This window comes from Podarcis tiliguerta (assembly GCF_965153285.1).
Source record: "Podarcis tiliguerta genome assembly, chromosome: 10".
NCBI lineage: Eukaryota > Metazoa > Chordata > Lepidosauria > Squamata > Lacertidae > Podarcis > Podarcis tiliguerta.
In genome coordinates, this window is record NC_139543.1 from 43,013,390 (window position 1) to 43,035,488 (window position 22,099).

The following is a 22,099-nucleotide window of genomic DNA, read 5'->3' on the forward strand; positions in this document are numbered from 1 at the left end:
AGGAGGTGGGAGGGGGTGCTTACTGAGCAGAGAAAATGCTTAACCAGCAGAAGAAGTGCTTAGCTAGCAGCCTTAGCCAGCAAATATAGATGTGCCATATAAGGAATAAGTTGGAAACTTGCCAGCTGATTGGGGAAGTTTTGGGGGGAGGTCTGGGAGGTGGGTAAATACTCTAAAGTATAAGAAGGCTTGCAGATGCGTATTGCTGGACAGTCAGATTTCAGAAACTATATTCTGCTGACTGTCTCTGTGCACAGATTTGCAATAAAACTCTTTTCTCCAAAGAAGAAACTTTCCTGGAATTTTTTTATTCTCTTCTCGGTCCTGGGGACGCGGGTAAGCAATTCTCTGGCAAAGTAAAGGGCATAAGCCTACAATATCTTAGTGTCTTTTAATGACAGCGGGAGCTGCAGGTTGCTCTCTGTGGGAGGCAGTGGGAGGCTGTGCTTGAGGTAAAGAGACTTGATTAAATACTGCTTTTCTGTGCCATGATTATTTTCCTCCTTGTTAGGGGGGAAATAGTATATATTCTTGCTATATTAATGTATATACCGGTAGCTTCATTTGTTTATCCATCTAATATAAGGGGCACATCAAAGTTCTTAGTATGGCACATACATTTAGTTTTCTTAGCCAAGCGAGAATTGCTAACAGGAACTTGCTTTTGAAAATCTTGGTGGGAGAAAATGGGCACCATGTTAGGAAGCCAAATAGGTGATATTTCGGAAGTTCCCATACCCACTTCCATAGCTCTCTTCTAGAATGTTCCATGGGCTAAGAAAATCAGGGGAGAGTTTGCCTCAGACTACAATGTTTGTGCCAGGAGAGAATATATCCGTTTTCTAGAACAGTTCCTGCATATTTTAGGAAGAAAATAATCCCCCACTTCATAATTGAGTGGTAGAAAGGAGACAGAGATGACACATTTAATATAGTCTAGGCAGGGGGTTACATTTATTTGTGTAAACAGTGGTTTAGAATGCACTGTGCAGTCCTTGCCTCTTCAGCTAAAACACTGTTTAGGTGGGAAATGAAATTAGCCTGGTGGTCGGAATTTTTCCCGTGAGGACACTCTTTGAAACAAATCTTGCGATGCAGACCTTATTACTCCAGGGGGAGGAAGTTGACCGAACTTGGGAGAGAATCGAGAACAGGGCATTGCAATCTTGCAGTCATGCCTGAGAGTGTATTGATAGAACTGTGGAATCCAGGGGAGCAGCATGGCAGGAGACGTGCCAGGCTGAGCGAGAGATACACTGAAAGAGTTATGTGGGAAGATTTGCGGGTCAGAGCTGAAATGCCCTGACAGAGCGACGCCGTGGAGAAATTTGCACAGTGAGAATCAGATTGGCTTTTGTAGAATGAAATGCTGCGTAACTCATGTCAGGGAAAGAGAAGGGAGACAGAGAGAAAGTGCAAACAACGGCAGGCTCTGTCTGTCTGTCTGTCTGTCTGTCTGTCTGTCTCTTTCTCGCTCCCTCTCAGGGTCTGATTAAATAGAGCTGCCAGAAGAGGTCAGCCCTTGTTGACTTGCTGACAGCTTGGGTGGAAGGCGATATGATTTGGAAGGGAAGTGATATTGATCACATATTAAAAACAAAACAATCCTCTTCCAAGCCGGGTGATAATGAAGTGAGGGTAGCTGGTTTTTAAGTGCTTCCTAAACATCCATGGAAGGAGGAGGGGAGGAACCCAGGCATAATGCGAATGTCAGGAGCTGGCAAGGAGGAATCCAGTTGCTTCTCTTTCCCAGCAGCTGATGTTCAAGGTGGGTATTTATTTGCCAGAATGTTTTTGTTCTCTCAGGTTTAGCTGGTAAATCAATGGCTATTAGCTGCCAGAGATAAATGCAACATCCATATTCAGTGTACCTCAGATGCTGGGAGCAAGCCACAAGGGACAGCTACCCCCATCTTGCTCTATTGGTGAGCTGCCCTAAGGCAAGGATGGGAGACAGTGTGGGACTGTGAGACTCTTCGTCTGATCTGGCATAAGCAGCTCGTATGCAGCTGGCTGTGCCTTCACCATATAATGAAGGGGCTCTTGATTCGAGTAACGCTGGGCTTAATCAAGGTGACACGCTCCATATCTCAGGGAAGGGACCTTCTTTTATGTTGGCTGAGTGACAGCTCTTTTTCATGACTACTGTATATATTTTGCATAAGGAGGAAGATATCGGATATGATTTGGTTTGGATTTCATAACATACTTCTATTTGCATTTCCTGCAACACTCTTTAAATGTACAATATGCTTTATAATTTTTCATCAGTTCTCAAATCTGGTAGTAGCGATAGTGACTTGCCTAAGGCCATCCAGTGAGCTGTGGTCTGAGCTTGGATCTGCTTGTCATTCTTTTTCATTCTCCAACCCCATCTTTCCTTTAAGATGCTCAGAGTGCCTAGGAGTGCCTCCATTTTATCCTCGGAATAACCCAGTGAAGGGGGCTAGGGGAGAGAGTGACTGGCCTGAGGCTGCACAGTGAACTGCATGGCTAGTAGATTAAAATATATGAAATAATAGAAATATGTAACCTCTGCTGGTGCTTAGGTATTTTTAACCCGATAGACACATCTTAACAATTTGCATTAACTCTCTCATAAAAGTTCTTTCTTATTTTCTTTTAGTGACTTCTCTGCCTCTGTTTTGACAATGATCCTCAAAGGACTTTTCCCTTCTTCACAGAGGATAAGGTATGAAATAGATATTTTTTGTTGGGGATATTTATAATGCAAAGTGTATATAAGACTTAACCTTGCCTAGTATTTGTTTAGACTGCTGGAAGGATGGATTGATATTTATTGTGAGCTTCAGGGATCACTTCACAGAGTGCAGAGGTGAGGAACCTTTGGTGTAGAGAACCTTCAGATGTTCCCATCTAGTGCTTGGTCTCTGCTGACACCACACCTCCTACAAGGCTTCCTCTCCCAAGCCAAGCTGCTCATTGGCCATGTTTTTCACCCCCCTTTAGTAGTTTGCCTAGGTGGAGTGTGTCCTTGAACAGTAATAGTAACTCTTGTCTGAATGGAGGACAGAGAGGGGATGTCCATGTGTGTTGAAACAAGCCTACCATAGAGAGATAAGATGGACATTAGTTGCTCTACATGTGTTTTTATTGCTATTTTTGTTGTCTGGTCTTGGGCTGTAATAAAGATTGATGATCATTAGTTGCTCTGCCCACTCTTGCCTCTGTCTTCACCCCCCCACTGGTATATGTCCCCCAGAAGGTTGCCTTGAAAGGAATGCAGTTCTCAGGCTCAAAAGGTTATAACCCAATATAGCATATGCATACCAAAAGGTCATGCGTGTGCGTGGCATACACATTATTACAGGTGCCTATATACCAGGGCACTGAAACTGGAAGCAGAGGCCTGCTGTACTTATATGAATTGGCTAACATGCACTTGTTGCGGTATGGTGTGTGAGGTGGCTGTTCACTGATTACTGAGGACACAGAAATCTTAAGGCTTCTTCATTAAAATATTTATGTCGGTCATATTTAAACTAGAGAAATATGGAAGCAGAAGCTTTTAAAATCAGACGCAATTAAAATTCTTCTCCTCCTCCAATCTTCCCTGAAGTTGCCGCTTTACTCTTCAGTTACATTCTGTTAACATGGATGAGACCTGAATTTCAAATGGAATGAAGCATAAACCAAAATGTTTTGAAACAGACTTTCAGCCCCTCGAAGACCTACTTTTTACAGTTATACACTAAGGCACAAATGCAGCAAAGCCTCGTCTCTTGCCACCTTGTAGATCAACATTTCAAAGTCTCATGCTCCACAGCTGCTATAGCAACTCCTTTGGGTTCTGGAAAAACATATACACTAAAATACATCAAGCTCTGCTACGCGTATCATAACTCAGTTCCTTCTTTTGGGTTGCCTGTCAAATCTGAGCTGCTGGTTCTGGCTGAGTTTAATAGAAAAGGCACTGGATTGATTCCTGAGTGTCTATATAAAGATTCACATAAAATCTGTTAGCAAAGAGTTTAAAGCTGATCCATTGGTAGGGTCTCCTGGCCTTGCTTATGTAACTCCTGTTTAAAAAAGGGAAGTGCAGGTCAGTAGAAAATGACTGGTGACATGTGTCTCCTGGAAGTCTGGAGATAAAAAGAGGCAGAAGTATGGCTCATTTGCTAATCTAATAACTCCCCATCCAGATTTTCCCTGTATCTCCATCTCCTCACTTGTAGATTTCCCTCCGACCCTATTTTGCTGTCCCTTAAGTGGCATCGAGGGGTGTAGGGAACTGCAGTCAGTAAATCGCATCCAACAATTCACAGTGGCTGCTGCTAAATCAGCTAGCTGAGCACCTGCTGTCTGAAAGCTAATGGAACTGAATAGCTGGGTTTTCAATCTTAAAGCAACAGAGACAAGTAAAAGAAACAAACATCACAGAATGTTATACAGTCTGCCCTAATTTGGCTTACGAAAACATCAGAAATGTTTCTTTCTTTTTAGTGCAATAGAAAGGGCAAACCCAAACTTCTAAGCATGAGATGGATTTTTTAGTAATTGTATGCTTGATCAGGTAACCTCAGATTACAGCCCCCTTCATCACTCTGTTTCTATGATCAAGTGGGTATTCTGAAGCTGAAAACAGATAAATGTGAGCAATAGGGCCAGGCAATAACTTTTTCAACATCATGATATATAACCAGCTAAACATTGCAATATATTGATATATCACGATTTCTGAAATAAGGAAGGAACTATGCAGAGGCGAACAGGACAATGTCCTGGCAACTGCTGCTACTTAAGGGTCTAAAACTGATTATCAATCACCTCATGGTCACTTTCAGCAGCAGGCAAGCCAAAATGCATCCAAATGAGACTTTTGGGTTTGGGCTTGGCTACCAAATGGTGGTATTCAGGCCAAAGGATGCTAATGAGTCATAGTGAATACAAATAATCTGGGACTGCCACACTGCCAGCGGGCTTGCTAAGCGGTGGCAGCAGCAGCAGCATGGCTGCGGCAGAATGAACAATGGTGGGGGAGGGGGGGAGCAGTGGCAGCCTGGCAACAGTGCCATAATAATCAGCAGCCTGCAAAAGCTTGTCGTCTTGGCAGCAGTAGTAGTGGCCTGCAAGGCCTTGTGGCAGTGGCAAAAGTGGCAACAGCCTGCAAGGCCTTGTCATGGTGGTGGCAGTAGCGGTGGCCTGTGAGACCTTGTGGTGGCAGCAGGAGATGGTTGCAGAAGCAGACATGGCCTGTGAGACCTTGCTGAGGCAGGCTGCCACAGCTTCTCCCACCACCTCCCACTACCTCCAAGAGGCCTCGCAGGCCACCGCCACTTCTTGCCACCATGGCAAGGCCTCACAAGCCCCATTGCTTGTGTTGCCATGAGGCCTTGCAGGCTGCTGCCACAAGGACTCGTAGGCCACCGCTGCTTCTGCTGCCAAATCCTGTCGCCAAATCCTGTTGCCACTGCGAGGCCTCGCAGGCCAATGCCATTACTGTTGTCACTTGTCATCACCTCCGCAAAGCCTTGCAGGCTGCTGCCAACACTCCTTGTCACTGCTGTGAGGCCTTGCCGCCGCCTCCAGTCGTGTAACTGAGTGTGTGATTATTGATAATATTGTCATTTATCTGTTTTAGACCTCTCAGTAGTAGCAGTTCCCTGGACATTGTTCTGTCTGCCTCTGTGTAGTTCCATCCTTATTTCAGACATTGTGGTAGCTTGCAGTGTTTAGCTGCTGATAACATTGCAGTTTTTAGCTGGTGATATTGTGAGGTTTAGGTGGTGATAATGTTGCAGTGTTTAGCTGGTAAGGTATCATGATATTGAAAACCAGGTATCACCTAGCCCTTACGCACATTGTGATTCACAATATATTGCCAGCTCAAATATTACGAAACAATTATCATGATGTGAACTTCAAACCAGTTTTGGACGATATATCAATATATCGCCCAGCCCTAGTGAGCAAACAAGCTAGGTAATTAGGGGAATCTTAATTTACCTCCTTTAACCTGGAATAGATAAGTATACAGTTGAGTTGCAACCTTGCATGTGGTCTTTTGTCTTTTCATTTCCTTAAAATCATCTTACCATTTCAGTTTAAAGCCAATTTCAAAGTTGTTAGTGATTTTTCATCAATTTTTCCACTGTGTAGACCTTTGGAAACACTTTCCTGTTTTGGTGACCATGACAGGATATCCCATGGTAGCCTTCTTTACGCTCTGCTGCACAGTGTCTTATTACTTGCATCGACTGGGGTTTTTTGGATGTGTGGAGTATGTAATGCCTTAATAATGCCAGTTTATTTGCAGTGTGGCAGTGGATTAACTGTATGCATATGATCTTATTTGCAAAAGCTGCTGTAAGTTATGGGATAGAAGTATTGTGCAAAAAGTCTCCAGACAGTTTTGAAATTAATATCTTTTTTTCCTCTTGGTAAATGAGACACCTTATTGGGAGAGAAATTCTGTATCTTTACAAGCCAATATCTCAAAGGTAAAAAAAACAACCCCTGGATTTTTGGCAAAGTAAACAGTAGCGCTGAAATAAATGGCAGCACAATCGTGATATTGAGCATTCAGAAGTGGGTGGAATTTACAATTCACTGCACATACATACACAGAGTAGCATGAGAGAGAATAATGCAATGCGGCATGACTAAATCCTACCAGAATTCCATGCCAATGTAAACAAGGTTTTTTGGATCAGGATAACACCATCAAATAAGCTCTCAGGTGCCCCAGGCCATTGAACAAGCCCTTGTCGAGGGTGGCTCATGGCTATTCAGTAGTAAACTTGGTCTGTAATGCTCAACTGCTGAAATGTTTCTGATTCAATAATGTTTCCTTGAAATTAACCAGTCTTCTTGTATTGTTGGGCTTTGTGCATTGTGAAGATTGGGGGGGAGGGGGGAGAGAGAGAACCAGGAGAACGGCAGCCTAGCTTGGAGTTTAAAAAGTCAACTGCACTTGATATCTTGTATAGATCTTGAAACCTATTATTTGCAAAACTACTGTTCAGGCCTACCTTTTGAGGGGCGGCTTTGCCTCTAGATGAATCTTGTGCATAGAAATTAATTTTGCTAAAACAATCCCTCTCTCTTCTGTTGCCATGGTAATGTGTCCCTCCTCCACTGCTGCATCGTCTTCTCGTAGCTTCCCTCAACATCCTTAAGTCCTTACATACAGTATATGTATATATATTTCTGACTTGTTTCTGGCCAGTCTCTTATAAAAGAAAAGAAAAAATCAAACTGACATGAGTTCTGTGCACCCTATTTTTGTTAAATAATGGAGTTCCACTCCTTCACTATCTAATTCACTAAAGGATAACACTAAGAACTGTACTAGACTGGTGGCTAGCCAGAACTTGTGAACAGCGCACAGCAAAATGGATAATTTTAAGCAAAGGAAAATGTTTATTTGGGGTGCGGTGGGGAAGGTAGAGAACAAAAAATAAGGCACGTTTGAAACCTCCCCTACCCCACAAAATAACATGGCAACTTGTCCAACTTGGACAGACCTAATGACATGGGGTGGGGAGATACACCATTTCTATTCCTGTGAAATGGTTGTTGTATCCCTGGTGGGGAAGAACACAGAAAATCCCCAAAAGCCATAAAGAGGGAAGACACGCTCCCCAGCATCCCTCCAAAGCCCACCAATCAGGGACTGTGCTGATGTGACACCCACATACTGTCCACACATGGAGGGAGCCAGTTAACTCACCCCCAACACACGCACTGCATCACAACACACATAACATGCAAAATGATGCTGCAATGTCCCCAATCTGTTAATCTAGTGAGTATATTTTCCCCCTTGGAGGTTGCATGGGAGATACTGCTCATAACTGTTGAGGGGGGAAAGCTCGATTCACTTCAGACAAGAAATAGAGTATTCACAAATGGCAAACTTGAAGGCAATTGCAGCAGTCGTCCTCTGTGTTATACAGCTCTGTTTGGGCACCCATAATTGTAATAGTGACTTGAGGGGTGCTGTGAGGTGTTTGAGGGGCGTTTGTGTCTCAATATCAAGACATGGTGCCTGTAAGGGTTCCAGGAAGTGGAGCATTGGCAATACATTCAGATTTATAGAAATGTTCTGGAGACAGGTTGCTTGTTCAAAGTGTTCCCATTGTGTGAAAAGTGCCCTTTGCCCATAGTTCTTTTCACCAAACTTGTGATTTATTTGTGTGCACTGAGCTAGAGACAGATAGGTATGTGCCCAGTGACCTCCATTTATATACTGGTTGTGGGAAGCAGTGGAGTTGGTGTTGAGATCAGTGACTTTATTCTTGAAAGCAAAATGCAAAACTAGCACATCTCTAGTGATAGTATCTGGAATCTAAACAGGTTATCACCCCGGATGTAAAACCTTCTTTTATATGAGCAAAACTACCGTATTTCTTGTGTAGCTAGTGATCTTGTAAGCCAGGAGTATTGGAAAAATCAATCAAAAACATTTGAATTACATTTCAAATCAGAATAATCAATTTTAATGTTTAGATTTGATGTCTAATGTATGAACTAGGAAAAGGGGGTACAGGTGCAATTCCCAAGACTCCCACAGTGCCATGTGTGTCAGGAAACTGCAAACTGAAATAGAATAATGATCAAAGAGCTGGTTGTGAATGGCTCCCCATACCTATTTCAGAGCAACAATGTTCTCTCTCTGAAAGCTTAACCTTTTGGCTCTAGCAGGAGTGACAATACAAAAATGCCTGTACTTTGGTGAAGAGAAATGCTAAGAATAATAGACAGAATAAGATAAGACTGTTTCCCTCACAGTCACATTGCACCCTGCAAACTGACTTTGTTTCTGGTGAGGTGGAATGAAAAAGCTGCAGCAGAAGTCTGGTAGGAATAAAGCTTGTATTTTGTGCTCCCCTGTCGCTCTGCAGAAACTGTTTATTTACTGACCCAGTTAGCAGAGTGGTTTTTGTTATCATGGGTGATTCAGGTACATGAACATAGAAGCACCCAGAGCAACAGGAAGCAGCATTTTCCATGTGACAAAGGAGGAGTGACCTGCAATCTTGGTCTCAAAGGATTTCTCATATGGTATACAACTTATAAAAACATAAATTCATTTTAAACGGGGCACTTTTTCACGTGGCACACAGTTAAACTATGGAAATAGCTCCCAGGAGATGTAGTAATGGCAAGCAACTTGGATGGATTTGAAAGAGGATTAGGCAAATTCATGGAAGATGCTGCTAGCCATGATGTCTGTGTACTCCTTCCACTCTCAGAGGCAGTAAGCCTCGGAATACCAGTTGTGGGAAGCACAAGTGGAGAGAGCACTGTTGTACAAGTGTTGGCTTGCAGACTTACCATAGGCATGTGCCTGGCCACTGTGAGAACAGGATCCTGGGCTAGACTGGTCTTTGGTCATCTCCAGCAGGGTGCACTTTACGTTTTTCCACTAATGCTGTCATCAGTCTTTTTGCTGGTGTAGAAACAGCAAATGCAAAAAATCCTACTGCATACAAAGCAGATGGCAATCCTACTATTGTTTGCGACTCTGTACAGGGCAGAAGCAAAACAACTTCTTTATTTCTACTTTTAAATGTTATCCGTAGAGGCAGTTCAAAAAAGTTGGAGGTCATGGCTTTTTGGTATGCATCGCTGTTTTTTACTATGGGGCCCTTAGCTTGATGAGAAGCAAAAGACAAAGATGTTAGTCATTAGACAGTCTGTTGATATTTTCCCAAGAATAGGGAAAGTCGTCGGGACTGCAAGGTCAAATTCACCAATTTGTCCCCTATTCTTACATTCTTCTTCTGTTGTCGTAGTGCTGGCTGATGGCAGTGACACAGGGAGAGAAGTAGCAACTGAACAGTGTGGAGCATGAGCGTAGCCAGGATTTTTGTTGGGGAAGGCACAGGACTTTAGTGGGGCAAACCAGACATGATTGGTCAGTTAAGTATTTCTTTTGTTTTACTTGATGGGGGGAGCTGCCCCCGCCCCCTGGCTACGCCCATGGCATGGAGGCAGGTGGTGCAGAACAGCAAGAAGGGGAGAGGAAGAAGGCAGCTGTGGGAGTGGCAGGTTAGTGGGGAAGACACGCTGTGTGTTGTGTAGGGGATTTGGCTAATTGTCCTAATATGGAAGGGCAGCTGCTGATGGCGATGTGTAGATCTAGCTGCCAGAGAAGGGAAGCTACTACGAGCTCTGTGGAAATTACCAGCTGCCACCGTTGCTAATACAGTGGTACCTCGGGTTAAGAACTTAATTTGTTCTGAAGGTCTGTTCTTAACCTGAAACTGTTCTTAACCTGAAGCACCACTTTAGCTAATGGTGCCTCCTGCTTCCGCTGCGCCGCCACTGTGCGATTTCTGTTCTCATCCTGAAGCAAAGTTCTTAACCCAATGTAATATTTCTGGGTTAGCAGAGTCTGTAGCCTGAAGCATATGTAACTTGAAGCACATGTAACCCGAGATACCATGGTACTGCAATCAGTTATACTAAGTCTCTGAGTGCTTATCTTTATGTAGACAAAAAGACACCAACCCAGAATCTTGGGCAATGTTACGTTGACACAAGAGTGCATCTGGGCATGTGCAAAGTGTCTTTACTTCTAACAAAGCCTTTGTTTTACTTGTAACAAAGTCTGCATGTATTGGGAAGAGAGAGCATGCTTCTATAACAGATGCTATAACTTAAGTGGCGGTGCAATTGTGTGTGTTTTTTTTCAACAACTGGGAGTGGGGGAGTAATTCTCATCTTACTCTTCCAACAAAATGTGTCATTATCCTTTGCATATATGCTCAGAACTAGGTCCCATTATGTTTTCAGTGTGATTTAACTCTCAGGTAGGTGAAGTTTGATGTTCTTTTCTATTGTGGGTGGGAGGCGGGGAGGAAGTTTGCATCTGCAAAGCAGAAAACAAAACAAAACACCCTCCCCCCTAAAGTAGATACTCTGTCTGGCAAGCAAGCATGAAACAAAACAGAAGGAGAGTGTATGTTTTAAATTGTTTTATATTTTTTGTGGTGGTGGTGAGGGTGGTTTGCATTCACCAGTGGATGCAGGAGGGGGAATAGTATGGCCTCTTGACAAGAGAAGAGGCTTGGAGAAGTTTGTGTGTTTTTTTCTGCCCTGGAGCAGGCGAAGGAGTTTGTATCTTCCACTCACATCCAATATCTTTCTTCAAGTTTCTCTCCGTTTGCTCTTAATACTTGCTCAGCAGCCAGGCAAAAAGCTGAAAAAAAGATCCCCCTCCACCAGAAATGATAAGACATTAGCTACCTCAGTCTCCTTGTCTGCAACAAACAAGAAGTCTTTTACTCTCCACTGTTGCTGCAATGAAGCTAGAGACACCGTTTCTTCCTCTGTTGCCCTTCCCTCTGCCTTCAGACTTCCCTGTTCATTAGCAGCAGCTGCTGCTGCAAACCGAAATGGCATCAGTTCTGAGAGTCTCTTGTTTTAAGGTGGGGGGATGGGACCAAAGCAGGCATGTGTCACTTAAAAACAAAAACACCAGCTGGATTCCACTGCATAAGCCTACATGGTTTGTGTCCAGGATGATAGTCAGGGTCTGTCTCCTCCCATAACAGCCTGCCCTGCTCCATCTCCCCCATGTCTTGCCCATGGCCAAGGGACAAATGGTTGAGTCCTGAGAAAGGGCACTCCACGTGACTGTGCCAAGATTATGGATCATTTTACCTTCTGAGCTCTGTCATTCTGCCCTCTCTAATTTGTTTTGCCACCTCGTCAATACTTTTTGATTTCAAAAGGCACTTGACCTGCTGGGTGGATAATTTTTCATGTGGCAACCCCTCATTTTAACATGATTTTTTATATGCTCTGCTGGTCTGTATTTTATCAGTTTGCACTGTTTTTATTGTTTTCGTTTGATTTTTTCAAATTGTTTTCACTGGTTATAAAACAACCTGGAGCAATGCAGATACATTGGAAGGACAGCATACAAGTACTGCTGCTGCTGCTGCTGCTGCTGCTGCTACTACTACTAATAATAATTTATTTATACACGCCCCCCCCCTCCATCTGGCTGGGTTTCCTCAGCTACTCTGAGTGGCTTCCAACAGAACACTAAAAACAATAAAACTTCAAACATTAAAAACTTTCCTAAATAGGGCTGCTGATAGTTGTTTATTTCTTTGACATCTGTTGGGAGGGCGTTCCACAGGGTGGGCACCACTACTGAGAAGGCCATCTGCCTGGTTCCCTGTAACTTCGCTTCTCACAGTGAGGGAACTGCCAGAAGGCCCTTGGCGCTGGACCTCAGTGTCCGGGCAGAAGGATGGGGGTGGAGACACTCCTTCAGGTATACTGGGCCAAGGCCGTTTAGGGATTTAAAGGTCAGCACCAACACTTCAAATTGTGCTCAGAAACGTACTGGGAGCCAATGTAGGTCTTTCAAGACCGGTGTTATGTAGTCCCGGTGGCCACTCCCAGTCACCAGTCTAGCTGGCGCATTCTGGATTAGTTTTAGTTTCCAGGTCACCTTCAAAGGTAGCCCCATGTAGAGCACATTGCAGTAGTCCAAGCAGGAGATAACCAGAGCATACACCACTCTGGCAAGACACTCCACGGGCAGGTAGGGTCTCAGCCTGCATACCAGATGGAGCTGGTAGACAGCTGCCCTGGACACAGAATTGTGAGTCCAAAATGACTCCCAGGCTGTGCACCTGGTCCTTCAGAGGCATAGTTACCCCATTTAGGACCATGGAGTCCTCCACACCCACCCTCCCCCTGTCCCCTAGAAACAGTACTTCTGTCTTGTCATGATTCAGTGTCAACCTGTTACTTGCCATCCATCCTCCAACCGCCTCCAGGCACTCACACAGGACCTTCACTGCCTTCACTGGTCCCAATTTAAAAGAGAAGTAGAGCTGGGTATCATGTGCATACTGATGAACACCCAGCCCAAACCCCCATGATCTCTCCCAGCAGCTTCATGTAGATGTTAAAAAGCATGGTGGAGAAGATGGAACCCTGAGGCACCCCACAAGTGAGAGCCCAGAGGTCTGAACACTTATCCCCCAACACCACTTTCTGAACATGGCCCAGGAGGAAGGAGCAGAACCACTTTATAACAGTGCCCTCAGCTCCCAGCCCCTCTAGACGGTCCAGAAGGAAGTCATGGTGGATTATGTCAAAGGCCGCTGAGAGAGCCAGCAGAACTAGGAAACAGCTTTCACCTTTGTCCCTAGCCCACCAGAGATCATCGATCAGCATAACCAAGGCAGTTTCAGTCCCATGATGAGGCCTGAATCCCGACTGAAGCGACCCAAATGGTCTGCATCCTCCAGGCATGCCTGGAGTTGTTCAGCAACCACCCACTCAATACCTTGCCCAAGAATGGTAGATTTGAGACTGGGCGATTGTTGACCATATTGGCCGGGTCTAAAGATGTCTTTTTAAGAAGCGGTTTAATAACCGCCTCTTTCAGTGGGTCTGGGAAGGCTCCCATAGGTTATGTACAGAAACTGGATTTGGAATGGCTATGATTAATAGCACCCAACTGTGGCTTTCCTGGCTAATTTGGGAAAGCTGGAGTGTATGTTTCTAGGTAGGCCTCAATAGGAGCACTTCTCCTACCCTAACAAGCTCTGGATTTGTATTCACAAACAAATGTAATTAACTATAAAGTACTGTACAGTAATCTGAAAAATATAGTAGTTTGAAATCATTCACACACATTTTTGAATATGTACAAAACAAGCAAGAGAAAAAATCAGGAACAAAAATTACAGTAAACCCACATCCCCAATAAGTATAGAAAATTGTTGGATATAATACCATTTATGCTACCATTTATGCACCTTACAGCTTATTTTACGCTCTTCCATACATTCAAAGGCAGGTAAGCAATGGTATTGATTAGAGAACCTGGGAGCTTTCTTTCAAAGGTGTATTGAAAAAGAATGATTCCCACTCTCCTATCAAGACGGGAAAATATTTTAATGAAAACATGACATATAATTGGACACTAATGCAAACAAAATGTTATCCGTGTATGTTAACTTTTAACAGAGGGAAAACAGAATGAACTACCTACATAAAGAACCATGAAATAGTGAGAAAATACTGCAGCAATGCATGGAGGGATAAGTAGAACTAACATCTTCACTCCATAGCAACAGAAGAAATCAGTAACTAGGGGTGGAGCAACAACAACCAAAGAACGAGTACAAAACCAACCATGGGCTTCTGTATTATAGCACTATATATGGGCAAATTTTCTCACATTTTCTGTATGGTCAGCTGGTCATCAGTGTCCACACAGAGCTAAAAGGTATCTAACGATGTAACATAGTCAAAAATTTAAGCTGAAGTAGTGATATGTTATATTTCATAGGTGCCCAACCTACAGTCATACCTCATTGCTTCAGGTTGAGCATACCTCATTGTTTTCAGGTTGCGTCCCGCGGCGACCCGGAAGTACCGGAAAGGGTTACTTCCGGGTTTAGCCACTTGCACATGCGCAGACGCGCAAAATGATGTCATGCATAGAAGTGGCGAATCACGACCCACGCACACACAGACGCTGGTTGCGTTCTGCTCATGTTGTGAATGGGCCTCCGGAACGGATCCTGTTTACAACCAGAGGTACCACTGTATAGCAGTTTGGTATCACAAGCAGCATAGGCAGCAGGAATTTGTGGCACAGTATGGGAGCCTGTGGGTCTAATTCTGGCTTGAATTCAGGTCTGCATTCAGGCCTGTTTCCCTTATGCTGACCCATGCCTTTCTCACTTATGCTTCCTGGTCCCTGGTACAGTAGATTAGAGGCAAAGCAAGACCAATTCATGGCAAATGCACTGTAGCAGGCACTAGAATGGTATTACCTCAAAATTAAGAGGTGCTCCATATTGGCAAAAAAGGTTGACCACCCTTGTGATCATTAAAATATAAATAAACAAAGTGTATACTGATTCAACAAATACATTATCTGTAATCAATAATACAACAGTTTCAGAACACAGCCAATAGGAACAATTTTATCTCTCTATACACATACACATCATAATCCATAATCAATGTAGAAAATATTTATTTTAACCATAACCAATAATTACTACAGAATTTCCCCCCTAATATTCAGTTTATCATAATTATCACTAAATACCTATAATAATAGCCTTTGTAAGTTATGGGAGAGTTTGTTCTGTACCTATAAAGCAAATGCTGTATTTTCATTAATGTCTGTATTATAGTTCTGCTTCATATAAAGAATAAAAGGTATCCAAAGCTGTTCAAAATTTTGCTTCTTTTGTTTAAAAGGTAAAGGTAAAGGTACCCCTGCCCATACGGGCCAGTCTTGACAGACTCTAGGGTTGTGCGCCCATCTCACTCAAGAGGCCGAGGGCCAGCGCTGTCCGAAGACACTTCCGGGTCACGTGGCCAGCGTGACATCGCTGCTCTGGCGAGCCAGAGCCGCACACGGAAACGCCATTTACCTTCCCACTAGTAAGTGGTCCCTATTTATCTACTTGCACCCGGGAGTGCTTTCAAACTGCTAGGTTGGCAGGCGCTGGGACCGAACAACGGGAGTGCACCCCGCCGCAGGGATTCGAACCGCCGACCTTTCGATCGGCAAGCCCTAGGCACTGAGGCTTTTACCCACAGTGCCACCCGCGTCCCCTAGCCACCCGCGTCCCCTTTCTTTTGTTTAACTTCCCATAAATATACTGTTTTGATTAATTAATCAGTTTAATTAATTAATCTCTGTCAAATGTTGGGAGAAGGGGAAAATTGGGGTTGGGAGAGAGTCAGTGTCCACTGCTAAGAGGAGCTCTGGCAGAGGGTGGTGAGTTTTGCCCCAGACTTACATTTCATCCTTTCTCTTCCTTCCCCCATAAATCAGGTAAAATGCTTCCAGTTTTGCCAACTACAAATGGAGTGGTATGACAGAACAGTATTTTGGGATGGCTTTCTCACAGCCCTGTCCTCACAATTACTTGGAAATAAAGGCTTTTTAGTGTATTACCTGAGTTTGCCATCGCTGTACGCCGGCTCCCTTGGCCAATAAAGCGAGATGAGCGCCGCAACCCCAGAGTCGGCCACGACTGGACTAATGGTCAGGAGTCCCTTGACCTTTTTAATTTAGCTGGGAGCTTCAGTCAATTGTGGCTTTGTGATTAGCATGCCTATATAATAATACACACATTTCCAAACATGTGTTTGTCCTGCCCACACATCACATTTTTAGGAGTACACTTAAAATTTATTTGTATACACCTGAAGAACATATTGTGTGAAGCAGCCTTAAATCCTGATGATTTCAGTGATCCTTAAACCCACATTGCTGTTTATTAAGGTTATAAATGTGTTAATCTTCTTTCTGTAGGTTACACATACTAGATCTTTGAGCCTTGAAACGTTTGTCTTCTGGACTCTTTGAAGCTCCCCTGCATTATTTCCAACCTGTCAAAATGAAAGGGTGGGGGGATGAACTCTTTTACTTCAGAGTAGTCAATCTAGAATAATTAGAAACCCTTGGTTCTGTTCTCAAGAATCACAGATCAGCATTAAGCCCACGAATTGGAAACGTGAAAAGCGCCTGTCCTCTGCCACTCCTCATTTTATGTGCAAGAGATGGGGAAAGTCCCCCGAAGGGAACCTCGTCAGGATTAACAGGTGATCTTGAGCATGCAGCTTGAGACTACAATGCATTGAAGCCCTTTGTCTTGGCTGGGTTCCAGTTTGGATGAGTACTTCTCTCTCCCTGTCTGAATTTCCCGTTTTTTATTCCAGCCCTTGATAATCTCCAGCCCTCCCAGCTTTGTATGTGTAATGCGGGTGGCAGGCGGAGAGCCGCTGTCTCCTTGTAGCCCCCCAGATCTCTGCAAAGCTCTTTGGGGATAAAAGGGGCTGTTTAGAAATGTAAAGGTGTTACTCAACACCTCTCTGGCTTTGTAATGTCCCCTTTAGGCGTTTTCCGAAATCTACTGTCTCAGTGTGCATTTGGAATAGTATGTGTGTGTGTGTGTGTGTGTGTGTGAGAGAGAGAGAGAGAGAGAGAGAGAGAGAGAGAGAGAGAGAGAGAGAGAGAACACGTCTTTCCCCATCTCTCTCTCTCTCTCTCTCTGAATAAGAAGAATGTGCTGAGCCCTCTGGCTGGGAGCCAGGACTCTCTGTGGAAGTATAAATCGACCCATCAGGGGAAAGGGGGGAGAGAGATTAACGTTGGCCGTCTTCATTAGTGGGTCCCTTGAGGAAGCCGGGGCTGCCAGGAGCTGTGAATGAGACCAGCTGGGGAAGGGAAGGGAAGATTCGCGGTTTTTATCACTCCCTTTAGAGTCTCCTGAGGAGAGGAGAGAATGATAGCGGCGGAAGGACATAAAATGAAGGAAGGAGCCGAAGCGTTGTAGCAGAGCGCTTGCTGCCTCCTGATTGGACGAAGGGGTATTTGGCTGCTAGTCCACTTCTCCAATCAGTGCCCAGTGAGCTGTTTGGACTACTTGGCATGCTAATTGGGAGAAGAAGAGAGGAAATTGGCCCCGTGGCAGCGCGATGCCCTGCCATGCCAAACAAGCCAGAGTAATTACACTCGCAGCACCTTCATTATATGGGTTTTCAGGGTAACCAGAAAGGAATAATTCTCCTTTTCTTTTTCCCCCCTTGGCGCTTTCATCCAGGTAATTTTACCCCAGCCCTTCCATGCTCTTTGCATACTTAACCCCTTCCTACGAAATCTCCTGTCTCCCTCAGGCCCGAGTCTTTTGTGCATGCAGGGGCCTGTTTTCACTTGCATGCAAGTTTTGCCTTTAGCCCAGGTTGCTCAGTATGGGAGCGATTGCAATTTCTGGGTTGGGAAGCGTTTCTCTCTCTCTCTCTCTCTCCCCCCCCCCCCTTTTCCTCTTTTGTCTAAATCTTGAAGAAACACATTTCTTGGTACAGTCCTTGACAGATTGAATTGTGATGGAGCTGCTGCCGGTACAATCCAGTTAAAGCTAGTCGCTCCTCCCCCTCCCCTTTCCTCCTCCCCTGTTTCTACATGCAGAGGAAGGATGCAGATATGACAGCTCTGGCTCTTGGAGTTCTTTATTCATAAATACAGGTATGATGACACTCTCACTGCCTGTCTGAACTCTTGATCTCTAGGGAATCACAGACGGGGAAGTTTGTAGTCCCTTCCCCCTTTTGGTCCCTTACAGGCTCACCGTTTGTCCGGAAGGGGATTTGTGAGTGTGTGGTAAATGTGCCGCTGCTTTTTAGCAATGGGACAGAGAACTGGTTAAGATATAAACAAAGGCTGGATACACAGGGACCTGGCTTTGGCAGCCTTTCCTGAGACTAAAAGGTCCACAGATAGGTGGATTCCAAGAAAAGATTAGATTCCACATTGCTAACACAATGCAGGAATTTGGGCAGAGTTCAGGCTATTCCCTGTCTTTTCACAACCGCCTGGCACTCTCTGAAACCAGGCACTTGGAACAGGTGCTGTTCCTTCCTTGGCTGAAATGAGCATCTAGTCAGCCAGGAAAATTGTAGCTCTAGCTTTGAATGCCTCCCTTTTCCCTGTGGAATGAGGCCTGAGTGATTCCCTTCCAGACAGCTGATCTGACAGTGCTTCCATTCCTGTTCTTTTTCTTCTTTTCAATCCTGTTTCTCTGTGGATAATTGAAGTCAAAATGAGCATAGAATGGTTAAACAACTTCCAGGGGTTGTCTTTTATTTTTCCCAGATCCTGGGTCAGAGGTTTATGTTTGTGAATGGAAGAGAGATTCTAACTAGAAATTATGCCAGAAATACATGTGTATGTGTGTACCTAGACTTGTCTGCTATTCTCATGTGTGTTCTGCAGATAGTGACAAGGTGGATCATTATTTTCACAAGAACTTTCATTTCACTAATTTCCTCTCAATAATCAGCATCTTACATTTCTAAGGTGCTTAGAATCCATGATCTCTCCTACAGAGTTATTTGATCACAGAAATTGCACCATTATTCTACCTCAGAAAGGTGAAGATCAAAATAACTGTGGTTTAGATTATAATTTGCTTTGTTCATAATTTGGTATTGTCAGTTAATATGGATTGTTGTTCCTGTTTTATATTTGTAACTGCCATGGCCTTTGGTCAGTTCAATTCAATAAATTACTTTCCAAGACAAATGCAATTTGTCTGTATCGTGAAAGTAATACCTAGTGAATCCTGTATAATCTATAATATTATATGCTCATACTGCCTCACATACATTTAGAATCATTACAGCAAACTTACGAGGTAAGCCACTATTAATACTGTTGACCAGTTCTCATTGGACTTGGTGGGGTGGAGGGAGAGGCAGTGAATGGTAGGTGGAGCCAGGGGTCACAATAAAAGTAAAGCCAATGGTAGATATATTGATTCCCCTCCCATTTTCTCCTATACATTTAACAGCAGTCTGATATACAAAAAGTAAACGGGTGAAGCTTTGCCAGTGGTGCAAAAAACATCCAGCCTGAGCTTCTGTGTTTATCAGCTAGCATCCATCTAAGTAAGTCTCACTGTGGTCAAGGGGATTTACTCCTTAAAGCACAGGTTGCAGCATCTATCAGTTTATTCAGAGTCCCTTTACAAGGGGGGAAGACTCAAAATATTTGGCATATTTTCATTTTTAACAAAGCTTTACTTTTCAGTGTGTGGATGCTGAAAATGAAGTTCATCAATTTGCCAGGATGCCATGAAGCTATAGATTAAAGCAAGTTTATTTTTTGCACAGCAGGTTGCTCTTAAACTCACATGAGCAGAGCCAGTAAAAATAAGTTGGCAATCCTGCTGTTGCTATGCAGTCTAACAATATGTTTTGAGTTGTGCATTTGCAAGGTACAAGTAGGGTTACCATTTTTTTCTCCTTTTTCTTCTTGATTAATCCCCAGGACCACCACTTATGAGATAATTTTATTTCTGTTCCTAGTCCCAAGTACAAGATAGATGCTAGTGACATCCATTTTGAAGTAACTGAGTTTTCATACATGAGTACAGTACAACATTATCTCCTAAATGGCCCTGGGATTCTAAATAATTTGTCCCCATATAAAGAAGAACCTTGGAAATGCCAAGTGTTCTGCTTCATTTCTTTGCTGTGAGAAGTTTTGGAAACTCTGCAACTGGCTTCCTTTTAGAGTGGTTTGCTGGGCTGATCAGTGCACAGGATCCAGCACAAAACTCAATTGTCTACCTAAAGATTACAGGACTCTGCTAACCCAGAAATATTACCTCGGGTTAAGAACTTTGCTTCAGGATGAGAACAGAATCGTGCAGCGGCGGCACAGCGGCAGCAGGAGGCCCCATTAGCTAAAGTGGTGCTTCAGGTTAAGAACAGTTACAGGTTAAAAACGGACCTCCAGAACGAATTAAGTACTTAACCCGAGGTACCACTGTAGAATAAATTAATTAACCCGTGCCTGACTGTATGAGAAGGTTAGATAAAACAAACAGATTAAAAGAAGAAATAGGTGTATTAGCTGGAAGTTGAGAGACCTGTGGTATGTAGAAAGAAATATCAAAGTTGCATTGGCACACTTGAATTGAGATTGTTGTTAAGACAATTGATGATGATGATCTGAGTTGTACATATTCCCTTCCCCCGTTCTTCTTGAGAAGTTAGGGCACAGAAAGAGAGACAAAAACTTTAAACTCCTGAATGGCTTGTTCAAGCAAAATACCAGAAGAGAACCTTCACCTTCTGTCAAAAAATGTGACTTTGTGTACCAGAGACAGAAAGGCTGTTTACTATTTGGGTTGCTGTATTATTGTTGTTGCTATTAGTTTGCTGCGGCAAAAACAACAAGGAGTTTTGTGGCATCTTAAAGTCTAACAAATATATTGTGGTAAAAGATTTAATAGATGCACAAAGTGTTTTCCTGAGTTGCACACAGACACACAGACACACACACACGGTTGGGAAGAGTAACTGTAAAATTTCTACTTGGGCCAGCCGGTGGAAGGTGGTTTGGGAGAGAGAGTACTATATTTTTGCTGTGCCAGCTACAGCTGCTGTGACAGAGAGACACATATCAGACTTATTGCTGGTCAGTGGGCCAGTTTAGGTTTAACACAGGCATCCCCAAATTCGCCCTCCAGCAATGCTGACATAATAGGGAGGAGGCCATATTGCACCACCATCTTCCAAATATTACTTGGGTTCCAAGCTTTCTACTCAGTTGCTGGCTAGTACATCATTTGGTTAAGTTTTTAGCCCAGGGATGGGAAAACTGTGTCCCTCCAGATGATGTTGGACTACAGCTCCCATCATCCCTGACCACTGGTCCTGTTAGCTAGGGATGATGGGAGTTGTAGTCCCAAAACAGCAGGAGGGCTGAGTTTGGGGATGCCGGGTCTAACGGGTACTTTTAAGGACCACTGAGAGAAGAACAAGAAAGAATGGTTTCAAGATTTTAAAGAAACATGGGAAAATCTTCATAACTATAACTTGTGCAATGGAATAAAGAAGCTGTGTCATTTCATTAAACCCCCTTCCCCCAGCAGAGAGATTTTTGATACCTGTTGTGAACAGTTGGAGGAATCCTGTCATTACTTAGATGATGAACAAAATATCTTCTGATTAAGTGATTCGCTGTTACATTTGAGTTCCATATTACAATCCCCAAATATTTTTATTCTCTTAAAAACACACACACTTGTGCATGGTGATTGGGATTGGGAACATGGAGGAAAAAGTCTTAATTCTTTCTGTTCACACTGTGTGGACCCAATCCAGATCAGCCCCTGTGGAGCACTACTATTAGCCCCAGAGAATAATTAGTGCAGGGGCAAAGAGAAATCCCTCCCAACCCCTCCGACCATGAGCCCAATCCAAATTACTTTTTCTCCAATGACTGCTTGTTGAAGAAGGAATTTATGTTGGTAAGGATAATGTGCATTTTGATGACTGGTAGGCACATGGCTCAAAGAAATCTGCCGGAAGACTTTGTAAGAATTTTGGCTACCTCAGGAAGGTGTATTTTGTGAGAACAATTTGATAACCAGGATGGGCACTCACCCTTAGGGCACCAGACTGAGTTCAGGGACTGAAGACTCATCTACACTGCGCTTGTCCCATGCATGGGTCTGAGAGTTTTCTGTTTGTTCTGTGCATTCTAATCTTGGGTTTGAGCAGTTTTTCGTTTATCCCACGGCTATTTACAACTGAATCAGAACAAGCATCAATCTGC

The 22,099-nt window shown here is 43.7% G+C and overlaps 1 protein-coding gene across 9 annotated transcripts in view; it reads left to right on the forward strand.

Annotated features, from left to right (window-relative positions):
• Window positions 1–22,099, forward strand: part of TCF20 (transcription factor 20) — a 185,340-nt gene that overhangs the window by 36,457 nt on the left and 126,784 nt on the right. For 4 of the 9 annotated variants that reach the window (XM_083400248.1, XM_083400252.1, XM_083400258.1 and 1 more), the window contains exon 2: window positions 2,627–2,692. The gene's annotated coding sequence lies outside the window, so the exon portion shown is untranslated. Of the gene's footprint in view, window positions 1–1,454; window positions 1,769–2,626; window positions 2,693–17,555; window positions 17,577–17,874; window positions 17,999–22,099 lie in introns of those variants that run through there. The other 5 variants (XM_083400255.1, XM_083400260.1, XM_083400257.1 and 2 more) reach the window with 4 other exon arrangements.